The 16,421-nt window shown below is 37.0% G+C and overlaps 1 protein-coding gene across 4 annotated transcripts in view; it reads right to left on the bottom strand.

The window, feature by feature from the left end:
* The window catches only part of CDK8 (cyclin dependent kinase 8), a 128,949-nt gene that overhangs the window by 88,925 nt on the left and 23,603 nt on the right, over positions 1 to 16,421 (bottom strand). Inside the window, exon 1 of one of the 4 annotated variants that reach the window (XM_082700208.1) lies at positions 1,669 to 1,696. The exons of the other annotated variants lie outside the window; for them this stretch is intronic. The gene's annotated coding sequence lies outside the window, so the exon portion shown is untranslated. Of the gene's footprint in view, positions 1 to 1,668; positions 1,697 to 16,421 lie in introns of those variants that run through there. 4 annotated transcript variants of the gene reach the window in all.

The following is a 16,421-nucleotide window of genomic DNA, read 5'->3' as shown; positions in this document are numbered from 1 at the left end:
CAGGCACCACTGAAGTGCTCACTGTTGGAAGATAGCATCTCCTAGGCATAACTAAGTTACTTCTAAAGAAAAATTTCAAATACAATGTCTAAACCTAATTAAAAAATAATAATAATAACCAGGCACATGAAGTGACAAGACAACTAGCAGAAACCACAAACAACAGAAACAGACTTGGAAGGGCTCCAGATAGGCTTTGCAGTTCTAACTGCGCATACAATGCTTAAGGTAACAAAAGACTGGGGTGCTCAGTGGGTTAAGTGTCAGACTTTGGCTCAGGTCATGATCTCAGGGTCCTAAAATCCAGCCCCACGTTGGGCTCCCTGCTCAGTGGGGAGTCTGCTTCTCCCTCGCCCTCTGTCCCTCCCCCCACTCCTGTGTGCTCTCTCTCAAATAAATAAAATCTTAAAAATGAAAAACAAAACAAAAGACTGGAAATTCTGAAAGCCTCAAAAGTTCAAGAATAGAACACAACAGATTTATAAGGAGAAAACAAATTATAAAACTGAAAAAATAACTTCATTTAATAACACAATGAATAGGTTTAAAGGCACAGGAAGTACAGCAGAAGGGATTAATGAGCTGGAAGAGAGATCATAGGAAAATATTCAAAATAAAGACTGGAATGATAAAATGATAAAAACCATGAGGACAGGATAAGAGACATAAATAATACAGATGAGAAGGTCTAACATACATGTAACTGGATCTCATCAGAAAAGAAAGAGAGAAAAAAGAAAGAGAGAGGGGGAATAAACAAATTTAGAGAGACAATGGCTGAGCATTTTCTAAAACTAATGACAGCAAATTATAGATTCAAGAAGCATTATGGATCATAGAGGCATAAGTAAAAAGGCTATTTTTTAGGTAGAACAAAAATGATCTACAAAGGAAGCCCAATAATGCAGGGAAGAATAAGAAATGGTAATGGTGGTAGTAATTCTAAATGAATATTGACTGTATATAACAATGATAGTATCTTGTAGGGTATTAAACATACAGCATTAAAAGATACAACAACATGGTCATATTAAGTCAGAGATAGCGGGTAATTGGATTTCAAACATTTTAATATTCTTTCATTGTTTGGGGAAAGAGTAAATGCACCAATTAATATTACTTAATGAGTCAAAAATGCATGTTTTAATCTCTAGTGTAACTACTAAAGGAATAACAGAAGTGTGGAACTTGTGAATTAATAAAGTGAGTCTTCTGATAAAGATATCTGTAGATAATATAACCAGAAAGGACAATGGAAAAACAATAGTTCTGCCACTGATAAGAAAGTGAAGGGAAAAAATAAAGTAGGTGATCAAGGAAGGTGATATGATGGAGAGTATCCTATTTTATCCTTAAACTCACAAGAAGAAATTTCTCTAAATATTAAAAGGCAATCTTGCAAAATCTGTGTTGACACTGATGCTATATCTTTTTTTTTTTTAAGATTTTATTTATTTATTTGACAGAGAGAGAGATCACAAATAGGCAGAGAGACAGACAGAGAGAGAGATGAGGAGAAGCAGGCTCCCTGCTGAGCAGAGAGCCCCATGCAGGACTCGATCCCAGGCCCCTGGGATCATGACCCGAGCCGAAGGCAGAGGCCCAACCCACTGAGCCACCCAGGCGCCCCCTGATGCTATATCTTAAACTCTACCACTATTACAGAACCTGTGTCTCTCTTGGAGCTGACAAACCACTTCAGTGATGGCATCTATAACCCTTCACTACCCTCAACTTACTGGCAGGCCTTTAAGAAAGGAACATCCACCCCCCCTCCTTTTGTGATGTCACTCCAGGTAATTTAATAGGGAAAGATCTACTGTGCAAAAGGAATTACCATATTTAGTGTTCTCCTAATGGTCCTTTCCTTGAAATCATGATGTCTTCCTATTCAATAATCAGGTCATAGCTAATTTGAACATTGATTTATGGTGTCCCTTTATTTAAATCAAACCCAAGTTCAACATCTTTAGGAAGTGTGCCTTTCTGTGGAAAAACAAAAATTTGCTGACATTGGCAGATTTACTGAGGCTGAATCCATCAAAGGCTCAACTGAGCCATCCAAATACCTACCCACATTTGGAGATACTCTCTAAAAGCAACAGCTCCAAGAACGGCTAAAAACAACAACTGAAAACCTATAGGGAAAAGGGAAAAGCTGAAAACCTATAGGGAAAAAAAAAAAAGGGAAAAATCTCATTGTACTTCACATTATATTCCCATCTTCATGACTTGAAAGAAAAAATGCAATGGAAAAGAATATAGATTTATTCAGGCTATCAGGCCATAAATAGAATATTTCATCTCCCCTCTCACCTCACTTTCATACAGACCAAATGAAAATAGTATTTTATCTTCTCTGCCTCCTAAAGCTACATATTTCACACTTAGAGATCTGTGTCTTTCTGGAGTGTTTCTTTAGATCAAAATAGTCAATACTTGTTTGTCTCAGGAAAATAATTATATCTGGACAGTTATGCCATAGGAGTTCCCTGGGACACCCCCATTTTTCAACAGGTCCTCAACGTATATCTTAAGGATCTTAAATTCCCTGGGTTTCTACACTAGTCCACTATGGATGATCTTTTGTTGTGTTTAAAAGATGAGGTAAGGACTCAGGCTGATTACATTATTTTGTTTTAGCTCAGAAAGGAAGTAAAATTTCCAAAGAAAGTTATATTAAAGTATACTAACTGGCACATGATTTATCCTAAGGAGATAAATCCCTTACTCTTTACAGATTACAAATCATTCAAAGCTTTCCAAGAAAAATAACTAAGAGACCATTACAAGGATTCCTAGATCTCACTGACTACTGCAGGTAATGGGTTCCAACTTTTCCATAATGGTATGATTATTAAATAATTTAACCAAGACCTCCTCAATAACCAAAGCTATTCCATGAAAACCTAAATAGAACTTTTGCAATATAAAGTGAGCACCTCAGCCACTTCCCACAGAGCTAATTATTATAAGATATTCTACCTAGTCATCCATGAGAGATCTGAACAAGCCGTTAGTGTTCTGACTTAGCCTCATGAAAATCATCAAAGATCAAGAGATTACCGAAGTTTCTCTTGACCCAGTGGCAAAAGACTACCCACTTTATCTAAAAATAGCCACAGTAGTTAAAGGCTTCTGTCTACTTCATTTAAGGATCTTCTTCCATCCCCAAGGTCCTTCATACTGTACAATCTTTGTTCCTCACTGCAAAGACAGAACATGTCTCAGCAATGAGGCTTACCTCATATAAAATCCCATTATTTTTCTCTCACATATTTCCATTCACTGTAAAACTTAAGGGGTCAGCAAAATATGGCTCACAGGCCAAATTCCACCCACAGGATGGCCTATGAGCTAAGAATGATTTTTATAATGTTAAATGGTAATTAAAAACAAGAAAAAAAGAATATACAACAGAGATTGTTTTACAGCCCACAAAGCCCAAACATTTACTATATGACCTTTCACAGAAAAAGTTTGCTGATCTTTGCTACCCATCTCTTCTCTAAAAAGAGGAGAAACTAGTCTATATTGGCAAACCATGCCCTAAGTAGACTTATCAGAAACTCCTCAAAAAAATTCACACTCAATCTTCATGGTTGATTGGTTGTATCTTGAGAATCAAACAAGAAAACAATATGCTTGAACAGATCTCAACTCCCCTAGAATGTGACTCCTTTGCTAGAGACAAGAGATGCCCAGATGACAGAATTCACCATGAATTCACCATGAATTCACCAGAGTTTGCCAGCTGAACTGGTTAGCTAGAGTTAAAAGGATTAACACATATAAATTCAAAGTTGATCTACTTTGGGGGTAGTACGTAATTTTGAAATGCTTTGGAAACAATGAGGTTCTTGATTCCAGCATTAATACTTCCCTTTTTTAAAAAAAAAAAAGATTTTATTTATTTATTTGACAGAGAGAGATCACAAGTAGACAGAGAGGCAGGCAAAGAGAGAGAGAGGGAAGCAGGCTCCCCGCTGAACAGCGAGCCTGATGCAGGGCTCAATCCCAGGACCCTGAGATCATGACCTGAGCCGGAGGCAGCAGCTTAACCCACTGAGCCACCCAGGCGCCCAATGCTTCCTTTTTAAAAAGGTAACTATTATAAAGAATGTAGCCCATTTAAAAAAAGGGAGATAGAGATGAAAAAAAATGCCCTGGCTGACCATTATGGCACACAGGCATTCCTTACCAAGATCTTAGCCTTCATGACAGGAAAAGTTCAAATCTTTAAAGAGGCTCAAAGAGGCTATTACACAATGCTAGCAATTGTCTCCAGAGTTGGAAAAGGAAGGGTTTGGGGGAGAAATCTGGGTGACTACCCAAGTTAGCTTATGGAGTTTCTTCGTGGCATCAGAGGTCCTCAAAAGAAACCCGGAGAAAATTTTACATAAAACAATATACTCTGGTAAGGACAAACTGGTTAGTGAACTCACTCAGTGGGAAAGCTTCACAACTCTGAGCATGTTGTGATTTATTTCCCACCTCTCACCAGCATAAACCTTGGTTAAAACAGTAAAAGTGGAGCATGGGCGAAGAGTCCAAACCTCAAGATCTCTTTGAATACCCCCAAATGATTTTCATACAAGGGTTCCATATATGTTCTGGTCATCATTTGCTTATTCTTGGGACAGACATAAACCCTTCCTTGTTGGAAATCTACATCTCAAAGAGTAGCAAACCTTATTTAATGTGTGTTCCCATCCTCAGAAATTCCAGCTTCTCTCTCTGATGAGAGGTACTCATCTGAAGCTACTATTAAAGAGTTCCCAAAGCTCTTCCACTTACTGAGAAACTTTACTGTCCAATCTTCAAGAAAGGTAGAAAGAACAAAGGGAATTCTGAAACTAGTATCAGCAAACGCCTAAGAGTCTCTCAAACTTCCATGGTCTAAGATACTACCATTGGCTTTAATGACAATGAAATCAAATCCTTCTGGGGCTCAACCACTCTCCAACTGTGAGTTATTACAGACTAGCCCATTTATTTAGGAATGTTATCTCTGATAATAGACTCTATAAAACTCAAAGCAGACATAGCCAAATACTGTCTGCCAGGGAGTCATGCAATATACCCAGTCTTACCATTAATAAGTACAAGCAGCCTTTCCTCAACATCTTCCTAAATGATTCCTATCTAACTTAAAACCCGAAGACATGGTCTTTTGGAAAAGACAGAGAAAAACAGTCCTTGACTCTGAGGGAAAGAACTATCTACTGTTAGCAACTAGTACAGTAGTGTAACTCTTTGGAATCATGTCTCTCAACTCAATAGGCATAAATCAGCCTTGAATCACTGGAAGACTATTGCACCCAGAAACCTCGAGCTGAAGATTCTTAGGAATCTCCTAGAACTAGATAAATCCTCAAGAGAGGGTTCAATCCTTCCAGAAGCAGAAGGTCTTTAGAAGGAGAGGGCTTCAACCAAAGACCTTTAGACCAAGATCCACAGAAGACTAGTGACTGTCATGCTTTAATCTCTAGTATTCTGCTCTTTATTTTCTTAGCTATCTTCTTTTCCTCTTTTGCTGTTAAGGTTACCTTTAACTATGTTAACCCTAAAGGACCCTATTCTTAAAACTGGTTTTTCCATTTTTAGTCACTCCCTCTTATAAACCCAAAACCTGGTTAAAATTTACTCATGATTTGACTAAAGCATATAATCAAACTGACCATCTCAGTTCACTCCAGTTGCTAGAATAAAAATACCACCACCCAGGAGCCCTGTTAAGCATCTGATTCCTGATTTCGGCTCAGGTTATGATCTCAGGGTCATGAGACTGAGCCCCACACCCAGCACTGCTCTGAGCACGGAGCCCACTTAAGATTTTCAATCTCCTTCTGCCCCTTCCCCTCCCCATTGCCCCAACCCCTCACTCCTGCCAGCACACACGTTCTCTCTACAAAAAACAACAAAAAAAAAAACTAGGATTGCTAAAGGGGAGGGGATGGGGAATGGGGTAACTGGGTGATGGGCAATAAGGAGGGCACCTGATGCAATGGGCACTGGATATTATGTTAAACTGATGAATCAATGAACTCTACTTCTGAAACTAATAATATACTATATGTTAACTAAATTTACAAAAAAATTTTTAAATGCCCTGGGTGGTTTATAAGCAACACAAATTTATTTCTCACAGTACTGGAAGCTGGGAAGTCCAAGATCAAGATGCTGACAGAGTCAGTGTCTCGGGGGCCTGCTTCCTGGTTCATAAATGGCTGTCTTCTAATGAGTTCTCTGGGGTCTCTTTTATGAGGACACTAATCCCATTCATGAGGGCTTGCCCCCATGTCCACATTATCTTCCAAAGGACCCCCTTCCAAATGCAAACACATTTGGGATTAAGTTTCAACGTATGAATTTGGGGAGGACACAAACATTCAGTCTGTAGCACTGACTATTGGGTTTATACAGTTTCTTTTGGTATTCACACAGCTTTACTTGGTACAAGTTTCTTGCTAATGAATCAATTTGCTTTCTGGATAAAGGTAACTGGACTCAACTTTTAACTGATTTTTTAAATGGCAGGTTCCACAAAAGATGATCCATCATATTGTTCTTAGTAAAGGAAGGTCCTATCTTCACGAAAACATTACTAAGGGATCTTTCAGGGGAGCTAGCTTCTGTAACTTAACTTTCACAGGAGTAGACCTCAGAAAAAGACAAGAGAATAGAGGGTGTACATGTGGAAGCTCTCTCGTTTTCACAGACCTCACAGTGAAGACACACTACTTAAATTCAACCCCAAGTTCCTCTGCTTTAGAGCTAACCAATGATATTGACACTATAAATTTCATTACCTGGTACTGAATCATTCTTGGTAAGTGACATCAAAATGTTATAGTATTCTTAGACAATTACCACAAATCATCAGGTGTTTCCTAAAGACTACCATTAGTCTTACAAGCTACCAACTAATCAGAGATTTGTGACTTGGTAAACTGATGCTTCCCTTCAGCTCTCACCCAAAGCCCATTTTGGTCCATCAACTTCCCCTCGTGCTAACAATCTGAGAATCTAATTCTCTAACTACTCAAAAGGAATCTGAATTACCTCCTTCTCATATCAAGCTTCTTCTCTTCTAGCTTCAGAAGAAGCCTATTAAGTAATGAAGAATTCTACACACCAAGGTTCAGAGCAAAAGAACAAGACAATGCAAGTAAGACCGAAGAATTCTTTGTCCCAAAGGATAATAAAACAAGAAATGTAGGACCCCAAAAAAGAGCTACTTTAGATGTAATATTAGTTTGTCTTAAGGGGAATGCGGTATGCTTACAAACCTTCAGTCCTCTCTTGGATCTTTACAATTTGTATTATTTTTTAAAAATTTATTTATTTTAGAGATAGAGAAAGAAAGAGGGAAAGAATCTAAAGCAGATTCCCTGCAGAATGCACATCCCAACACAGGGACTGATCTCATGACCCATGAGATCATAACCTCAGCCGAAATCACAAGTTGGACACTCAATCACAGCTGAGCTACCTAGACACCCCTTGGATCTTCACTATTATTAAGGATACTGGAAGAGCAAAGACGATAATCATAAAATTGGTAATTCTGCCAATAATCCCGCATCTGGTTTTGTGGGCTCTTTGGATAAAGTGGGATCTATTTTCTTGGCTTAATTTTGGCACTCCTGGATCCTACAGACTGCAGACTCTAATCATAATCCTTTTTTAAGTATTTGTGTTGCAGTGCTTAAGTGTAACGTCCAGAGTATTACATGCTGCTGCACAAACACTATCCAGTCAAATGGCCCCCAAATGACCATGTAACAGGAGGAAACTCTAATTCTTAAAAAGCTGAAGTGACCACCTTCCCCTTTCACACCCCTGCCCCCAGCTTGTTATTTCATCACAAGATCTCATACAGTGAGATAAAGATCTGGACTGACCATATTATTGGATGTTAATGGGGGGGGGGGGGATTGAGTGCCAAAACCACGTAAAACCACACTCTGTCTACTTTAACATGGATTTACTATTTGACTTGATATACTTTGCTACTCCAGGAACTCTTAACCAGGACGATAGTTACAAATAGCCTTGTTTGTTTTCAGGAATATCCCCAAGATACATTTATCCAAAAATAAATAAACCCCCTTCCCAGGACAATAAATAACTCAACTAAGTTTATCAAAGACTTGATTTAACTCCTGCTTATTGCCATCATCATTGCCTTATCCCAATCATGCTTCTGTAGTGAACGATGTGCATTAAACCAGACCCCAATATCCTCATAAATATCCTTCCCCTCTCTGAGACACTACTAAAATTCCATAAATTTCCTTACTACAATAGCAATAAACTGTATTTTGCTTTATTAGTGAGATATTTTGGTCATCTTTTGGGGAAGCCCATGAGAAAAGATATACAGAAATTGAAATCTAGAGGGTCCATAAAAAATGGCCTATTCCTTCCTGATTTTTTTTTTATAAGCAAGGATCTGCTTCCACAGGCAAATATTTTAATGTTTTAGTGCCTAATGCTTAAGTATAAATGGGTTGCTGAGAATCACCATTATTTAAGGAAAGGGCTCTAAAAAGGAGAGATTAAAATAATTCAGAGGAAACAGAGACAATGCACAAAGGAGAGTATTAAAACATCATATTATCACAACGAGATAAGTTATTGTACCCATAAAACATACACAAGTTTAAGGACAAAAAAAAAAAGTCATACACAAGTTTATATAAAACAATATTCAGATGATAAAAATACATATGAAAGCAGAATAAAAAATTAACTAGAAAGGTTGAAATATAAAGTTGAAAAACAAAAGTCCAGAAGAAGATAACAAAGAAAATACAAAGAGAAATTATCAAATAAATAGTAACATTTTATACAACTGAAAGGTGTTTTCTAACTGAAAGCCCCCTTTCCCACATCTCAAAACTCAGCAGAGTAAGGAAAACCCAAAAATAATCCAGCAATCAAAACAGTTAAAGAAAACAGAAGTTTAAAAAAAATCTTAAATGCTTTCAGAAATAAAAAGAAGTTATATACACAAATAAAACATTGGAGTTTTCAGCCACACTCAAGTTAGAAGACAGGATAACAATATATTCAAAATTCTGGGGTTTTCTTTTTCTTTTCTTTCTTTCTTTCTTCCTTCCTTCCTTCCTTTCTTTTTTTTTTTTTTTTTTCAATTTCCAACCTAGAATTCCATATTCAGCCAAAGCTATCACTCTTAGTTTCTTACCATATCCACTTTTCTTCCTTTTGGTATCACAGCCCCACCATGTATAGCTGAGCACATTCCTACCCAACTAAATATACTAGATTTTCCTGCTCCCTTGTTAACTACTAATAGGTGTGACTATATGACAAACTTTCGGCCAATGAGATATAGCCAAAAGCACTGTGGGCAGCTTCCAGTTTATGACTTAAAACAAATCTGCATGCCCTGCAGTTCATGTTCTCCTTCCCCTTTCTCAGTAGATGGAGTAAGAATACAGGGTGATAAGCCATCTTTGAGCATAGAATTAATAAAGATAAACCACAGGGCAGTTCTTAATGTATACATGCATCACCCAGAAATCTCGTTAAAATGGAGATTCTGATTCAGTAGATCTGGGCTAGGCCTGAGATTCTGCATTGTTAACAAGTTCCCATATGCTGCTGCTGCTGTTTCCAGCAATCATACTTACAGTTCCAAGGCCCAAGAGTAGAGAATGACATAACAACTAGAAAGAAGGCACCCGGGTCCCTGAACAATCCACTCCACCTTCACTCAACTGTTGACCAGCTCAGTAATGAAAGAGAAATAAACATCTTTATTGTTTAGACCATCAATACACTACTAAAGAACAAAACAAAACCAAAAACTGATAATGGTGTACTTAGTTGTCTAATAATATTTCTGCCAAAAAATTCGTGATTTACAACTTGCATTAAAATAAACATATGGAGGTGCGCCTGGGTGGCTCAGTTGGTTAAGCATCTGCCTTCATCTCAGGCATTCATTTATTCATTAATAAATACAATCTTTTTAAAAAATAAAATAAAAATATGGAATCTTGTCAAGGAGTATTTGTAAAGCTTAAAGACTATATCACAACTTAAATCTCCTAAGGTAGAGAGTCTATTAATTACTTTATATCCCCATGCCTAAATAGGAAATAACACAGCCTCGCTCCAGAAATTTTGGAATATTACATCATTTGTTTGTCTACCACTCAGAAAGAACTAATAGCTTGGAATGTTCACTTCCAGTCTGAATTTGTTTGTCGTTCTACATGTGTGTTCATTTAAACACTTTCTATGATTTTTTTTTTTCCCAAAATGTCAACAAACATATATTACATGATATGAAAAAATGGGGAAAAAAGAGCGAGAGAGAGGCGAACCAGGAAACAGACTTAACTATAAAGGACAAAGCAGGTTGCTGGAGGGGAGGTGGTCAGGGAATGGGGATTAAGGAGGGCCACTTTGTACTGAGCACTGTGTGTTGAATACAAGTGATGAATCACTAAATTCTACACCCAAAATTAATATTAACTATATGTTAACTGGAATTTAAATAAAAACTTGAAAAAAATATAAAAAATAATAAAATAAAAAATTCCCACAAAGAAAAAAAGAATGTTATTTTCTTTTAAAACCCAAACAAACACCAATACACTGAATGAATACAAATATACTGCAATACATATATCTTGACTTAATGAGATATCAACTCATCTGTGTGCTAACTAATCAGTGAAAAGAAGCAAAAAATAAACATTAAAAAAAAAATAACAGGGGGGCAGATTTAAAGTAACCTTCAAGAAATCTCACAGGGACCTGGGAGAGGAAAATAAGTTTATATAGAGTACATAAGGGCTTCCTCCACTACAAGTCAGACAACACTTCTCTTTGCTCCTATAACATCGAGAGGATACTACAATTACATTAATATCACTTTATTACAACTACTTATCTGTCTCCCAACCCCTACTTCTATTCTTGTTGAATTCTCAACTCTGAGCAGTTAAGTGCCATATACAACAGGTAATTTATAAATGCTTGATAAACCCATAATAAATGAAAGAAAAACAAGGAGTATTTCCGAAAAGTGTGAACTAGCAAAATCTGCATAAATCAGATAATGGTTTTTCAAGTTGTTTTAATTAACACACTTTATTTTTTAACTTTTTTAAGATTTTATTTATTTAAGAGAGAGAAAGAGCAGGAGTTGGGGGAGTGGCAGAGGGACAGGAAGAAAGAGACTTCCCACTGAGCAGAGCCAGATGCCAGGCATGACCCCAGAGTCCTGGGATCGTGACCTGAGCTGAAGGCAGAGGCTTAACCAACTGAGCCACCCAGGAGCTCCTTAATAACACATTTTAACACATGGTTATGCTAAAGTTATTTCTAGAAAAAAGCTCAAGGTAAGAACTAGCATTTTCCAGGATCTGGTTTCTCTTTTGTTAGAAATAAGAAATCATGTTTAATAAAATATTTGTACTACAACTGGTATATACTAATGTCAAACACTATAACACATTATTTTAATGTCAATTGTTTGTGAGTTCCAATCTAAATGTAATATAGTACTCAAGAAAAGCTAATAGAAGGGCGCCTGGGTGGCTCAGTGGGTTAAGCCGCTGCCTTCGGCTCAGGTCATGATCTCAGGGTCCTGGGATCGAGTCCCGCATCGGGCTCTCTGCTCGGCAGGGAGCCTGCTTCCTCCTCTCTCTCTCTCTGCCTGCCTCTCTGCCTACTTGTGATGTCTCTCTGTCAAATAAATAAAATAAAAAATCTTAAAAAAAAAATAGAAAAGCTAATAGATTACAATAGCATTGGTAGATTAGACTGTGGTAGGATGATCTTAGAAATAAAACCAAGGGGCGCCTGGGTGGCTCAGTGGGTTAAGCCGCTGCCTTCGGCTCAGGTCATGATCTCAGGGTCCTGGGATCGAGTCCCGCATCGGGCTCTCTGCTCAGCAGGGAGCCTGCTTCCCTCTCTCTCTCTCTCTCTCTCTCTCTCTGCCTGCCTCTCCATCTACTTGTGATTTCTGTCAAATAAATAAATGAAATCTTTAAAAAAAAAAAAAAAAGAAATAAAACCAAGAAGAACTGGAAGAACTTTTGACAAATCATTAAAATTAGAAGCAAATTTAAAGGTTGCTGGAATCACTTTCCACATACAAAAACCAACTGTATTCCCACAAGACAGCAAAAACAGAAAATAAAATTAATAACAAATACAATTTATAATAGGATTAAAAAAAAAGTTCAATGCCTAGGTATAAATCTAACAAAAGATGTATAAGAAATCACAGTGACATATCATCTCATATCAGTCACAATGGCTAATATCAAAAAAGACAAGAAATAACAAGTATTGATTGGTAAGAATGTGCAGAAAAGGTACCCCTCATGTACTGTATCTGTATACACAGTGGAATATTACTCAGCCATTCAAATACTAAGGTCTTGTCATTTTTCAACAACATGGATGAACCTAGAGGGTATTATGCTAATTGAAATATGTCAGAGAGAAAGGCAAATACCTCATGACTTCATTTATATGTGGAATCTAAAAAACAAGATATGTGAACAAATAAAGCAGAGACAGAGAACAAACTGGTGGCTGCCAGAGGGGAGGCGGGCAGAGGGATGGGTGAAATAGATAAAGGGGATTAAGAAATAAAATAAGTCAACAAAGCTGAAAAGTACAGCATAAGGAATACAGTCAATAATATTGTAATAACATGGTGACAGACAGTGACTAAACTTATCATGATGAGCACAGGGTAAGGCACAAATCAATATGTTATACACTTAAACAGTGTACATCAACTATATTTCAATAAAATCGTTAACTGAATTAAATTTAAAATAATTTTAAGATGTGTAAGAATTTCTCCATATGAAATACAGAAAAATTACAGACCTACATAAATGGAGAGTATACCATATTCATGGATTGGAAGGTTCAGTGTCATAAAAATGTTAATTTTCCCCCAGACTGATCTACAGAGTCAAAGCAATCACAATTAAAACCCCGGTAGGGTTTGTGGTGTGTATCCATACTTGGTAGATACTGACAAGCTAATTCTAAAATGTGTAAAGAAATAAAAAGGGGCTTGAATAGCCAAGATCATCTTAAAAAACAAATTAGAAGACTTATATTATCTGACTTATTACACCTATTATAAAGACTTATTAAGATACAGTAATTATTACTGTATAAAATAAATCTCGATCCTAACATACAAAAATCAATCTGGAATGAACTATAAATCTAAATGCAAAAAAAGCAACCTTGTGGTAGGCAACAATTTCTTAAACAGGACACAAAAAGTGTTGCTCACCAAAAAATTAATTAATTAATTAAACTGTGTTCTTTTAATCAAGAGACACTGTTATGAAGGTAAAAATGCAAATCACAGAATGAGAGAAATTTTCTGTAATACATACATATTCAACAAAGCACAGGAATTCCTACAAATCAATAAAGATACACAACCCAGTAGAAAAAAAAAAGGCAAAAGATTAGAACAATATCTCACAAAAGAAGATACTCAAATGGCCATCAATCATATGAGAGGATATTCACATTCACTAGTTATCAGTGAAAGAAAACTAAAATTATACTGAGGTATCACTACAGATCACCAGTGGCTTAATGGCTTAATTTATAGACAGCTAACATAAAGTTCCCACGGGAGTCACATTGAGCTACATACTATCATAGAACTGTGGGACCTGTAATGGTGCCAATCCCTCCATCTCACTATTACATATCCTTCCTTATCAATTCAGTCTTCTGGGAGGCTCTTAATGAAGAGTCTCCAATGAAGGCTCCAAGGAGGAAAAGGTGAAATGTTCAAAGTTATGGAGTCATTCAAGATTACTATTAGCACTATTTTTGTTACAGATTTAAATGAATATTTGAGAGTTTAAGGCCTAAACCACCATTTTTAAAAATCATCCCTAAGTAATCTCATTGAAAGATTTGCATTTAACTATTTAACAAATCGTCATACAGTATGTATGATGGTCATTAAAAATCATGCCTTCACAAGGGAAGCAAGGGCAAAAATGAACTATTGGGATTTTATCAAGATCAAAAGCTTTTGCATATCAAAGGAAACAGTTAACAAAACCAAAAGACAACTGACAGAATGGGAGAAGATATTCACAAACGACATATCAGATAAAGGGCTAGTGTCCAAAATCTATAAAGAACTTAGCAAACTCAACACCCAAAGAACAAATAATCCAATCAAGAAATGGACAGAAGACATGAACAGACATTTCTGCAAAGAAGACATCCAGATGGCCAACAGACACATGAAAAATGTGCTCCATATCACTCGGCATCAGGGAAATACAAATCAAAACCACAATGAGATACCACCTCACACCAGTCAGAATGGCTAAAATTAACAAGTCAGGAAATGACATATGCTGGCCGAAGATGGGGAGAAAGGGGAACCCTCCTACACTGTTGGTGGGAATGCATGCTGGTGCAACCACTCTGGAAAACAACATGGAGGTTCCTCAAAATGTTGAAAATAGAACTATCCTATGACCCAGCAATAGCACTACTGGGTATTTACCCTAAAGATACAAACGTAGTGATCCAAAGGGGCACATGCACCCGAATGTTTATAAGCAATGTCTACAACAGCCAAATTATGGAAAGAACCTAGATGTCCATCAACAGATGAATGGATAAAGAAGAGTGGTATATATACACAATGGAATACTATGCAGCCATCAAGAGAAATGAAATCTTGCCATTTGCGACGATGTGGATGGAACTAGAGGGTATCATGCTTAGCGAAATAAGTCAATCAGAGAAAGACAACTATCATAGGATCTCCCTTATATGAGAAAGTGGAAATGCAACATGAGGGGTTAAGGGGGTAGGAGAAGAATAAATGAAACAAGATGAGATTGGGAGGGAGACAAACCATAAGTGACTTTTAATCTCACAAAACAAACTGAGGGTTGCTGGGGGGTGGGGGGGAGGGAGATGGTTGTTGGCTTATGGACATTGGGGAGGGTATGTGCTATGGTGAGTGCTGTGAAATGTGTAAACCTGGCGATTCACAGACCTGTACCCCTGGGAATAAAAATATATTATATGTTTATAAAAAATTTTTTTAAAAATCATGCTTTCAAAAAATTTATTATTTGAACATTTTTAAACCTAATGAAAAACTGAAGGGACAATATAATAAACACCTATAGATTTAAGTTAAACATTTTGGACAAGAATAATTCAAAGGTGATTTTTTCAATCTTCTAATTGCATCACAACAGATAGCGATGGGCTCTCCCACTATTTGTGACACTAAGATTGATCATTTTGTTAGCTGGTGACTACCAGATCTCTTCATATGAGAAGGTCTATTTTCTTCTCTGAAATTAGTAAATTATTCATGAGATGATACTTGGAGGTAAAAGGATTATTCTATAGTCCAACAAACTTTCACCAAATCACTTTAGTATCCATAGATGATTCTTGCCTCAATCAATTATTATACTGGAAGTCTCAAAATGCTTTTTTCCAATTCTATCATTCCTTCTGCATTTATCAATTGGCAATCTTCTGTAAGGAATTCCCTCTCCCTCCCTTTTTTACTGTCAATAGGGATTCACGGATTCTTCATTTGACATATTATAATCTATTATTCTTTTTGTTGTTCAAATTGCCCCAAATTTGTCCAGTAAAAATCTCTTCAAGTCTACTCTTAATCCTTTTGAAGTAAGTTGACATCTTTGAAGACAAAATGTCACTAGAAGGCAAACAAAAAAAATTTTTTTTGAAGGCAAACAAAATTTGAGGCCTAAATAATTAAATAAGACAAACAATATTAAAACAATTCAGTAAAACTGTCCCATACAGCTTCCTGTTTTTCCAAGAGTTACTCCATCTCTCCCCTAATGGCACCACCACCAACTCAACTATTCTAGCCAGGAATCTCAGAATAATTGCAACCCTCCCTTTCCCCTCACCAATAGTTGGAGAAGGAAATAGAGTAGTTGGAGGAATGGAGCACCATTGCCTTCCAGTTCAGCTCTTCAATGTATTATGTATATACACTGTTTTTACTGCTTTCTATGACCACCTCATTATTTTTTAAAAAATTTAAATAGTTTTAAAAATTCAAAGTGTAGGGTGCCTGTGTGGCACGTCAGTTAAGCATCTGAATCTTTGCTTTGACTCAGGCTGTGATCTCAGCTCCACACTCAGCATGGAGTCAGCTTAAAAGACTCTTCTTCCCAGGGTGCCTGGATAGCTCAGTGGGTTAAGCCTCTGCCTTCGGCTCGGGATCTGGGATCGAGTCATGATCTCAGGGTCCTGGGATCAAGCCCTGCATTGGGCTCTCTGTTCAGGAGGGAGCCTGATTCCCACCCCTCTCTCTCTCTGCCTCTCTGCCTACTTGTGATTTCTGTCTGTCAAATAAA

The sequence above is a fragment of the Mustela nivalis genome (genome assembly GCF_964662115.1).
Source record: "Mustela nivalis genome assembly, chromosome: 15".
In the NCBI taxonomy this organism is placed as follows: domain Eukaryota; kingdom Metazoa; phylum Chordata; class Mammalia; order Carnivora; family Mustelidae; genus Mustela; species Mustela nivalis.
Note: the sequence above shows the minus strand (reverse complement) of the source record. Positions and strands in the feature narration are given on the sequence as shown.